Below are 1,293 nucleotides of genomic sequence, written 5' to 3'. Positions count from 1 at the left end.
AGTAACTTAAAGCAGGATCTAGGCAGGGAGCAGGAGCTGGGAGGGGAACTCACAGCCCTACCTGGATATAGAAATAGACAGCAACAATGCAGCAATGTGACACAGCAACAATACACAGCAAGAATGTCATACCCAGTAACAATGTAATACTACCCAGAGTGGCAATGTAACAATACCCAGAGTGACAGTGTAACAATACCCAGAGTGACAGTGTAACAATACCCAGAGTAACAATGTAACAATACCCAGAGTGACAGTGTAACAATACCCAGAGTAACAATGTAACAATACCCAGTGACAATGTAACAATACCCAGAGTAACAATATAAACAATATTTAGAGTAACAATGTAACAATACCCAGAGTAACAATGTAACAATACCCAGAGTGACAGTGTAACAATACCCAGAGTAACAATGTAACAATATCCAGAGTAGCAATGTAACAATATTTAGAGTAACAATGTAACAATGCCCAGAGTGACAATGTAATAACATTTAGAGTAACAATACCGAGTTACAATGTAACAATACCCAGTGACAATGTAACAATGCCCAGAGTGACAATGTAATAATATTTAGAGTAACAATACCAAGTTACAATGTAACAATACCCAGTGACAATGTAGCAATACCCCGAGTGACAATGTAACACTATTTAGAGTAACAATATAATACAGCAACAATATATGGAGACTGCCCAGCTCATGTCTGATTTTCTCGCTGGGCTCCACTTGCTTCACTTAAGAGTTCTAGGCTTCAAATTACACACATAAGGGAGCTCTTATTTATTAATTTCAACCAAATAAATGTTTTTAGTGAAAATTATTATTTATTTTTTAAATGTGTTCCCTTAACAAACAAAAGAAAAACAAGGGCTCGTCCGGGATTTGAACCCGGGACCTCTCGCACCCTAAGCGAGAATCATACCCCTAGACCAACGAGCCAGATGAGGGAGCGCGTCCCCGCCTCGGCTTAGAAAGAGAAAGAAGCGAGGGGGAGGGGTAAATGGAGCGGGCTGGAGGGAGGGAATGAAAAAGGAAATACGGAGAGAGAGAGGAGCGGGGAGGGAGGTGACTCGCTCTCTAACTGAGCCGATAGTTTCCGCAGAGAGGACGGAGTTTGCCTGCAGGCCAGCTGTGTTTCCACAAACAGGGAAATGGCTACATTAAACCCCAACCTATAGCCAGCCTGCAATGTCGGAACTATTCCATTTCCTCTTCCACCATCCAGTCCCGCCCCCAAACAGCAGATAATCCTCAGCAAAATGACAGCTCACATCGTTTAACATCTC

General features: G+C 42.2%; 1 non-coding gene across 1 annotated transcript; it reads right to left on the bottom strand.

The window, feature by feature from the left end:
* Window positions 1–874: 874 nt before the first annotated feature.
* On the bottom strand, window positions 875–946 carry trnap-agg. The gene has a single exon. It is a non-coding gene; the product is annotated as a tRNA-Pro (tRNA).
* Between the last annotated feature and the right edge of the window lie 347 nt (window positions 947–1,293).

The sequence above is a fragment of the Scyliorhinus canicula genome, chromosome 14 (genome assembly GCF_902713615.1).
Source record: "Scyliorhinus canicula chromosome 14, sScyCan1.1, whole genome shotgun sequence".
Taxonomy (NCBI): domain Eukaryota; kingdom Metazoa; phylum Chordata; class Chondrichthyes; order Carcharhiniformes; family Scyliorhinidae; genus Scyliorhinus; species Scyliorhinus canicula.
The sequence above is the reverse complement of the archived record's forward strand: the minus strand, read 5'-3'. Positions and strand labels throughout refer to the sequence as shown.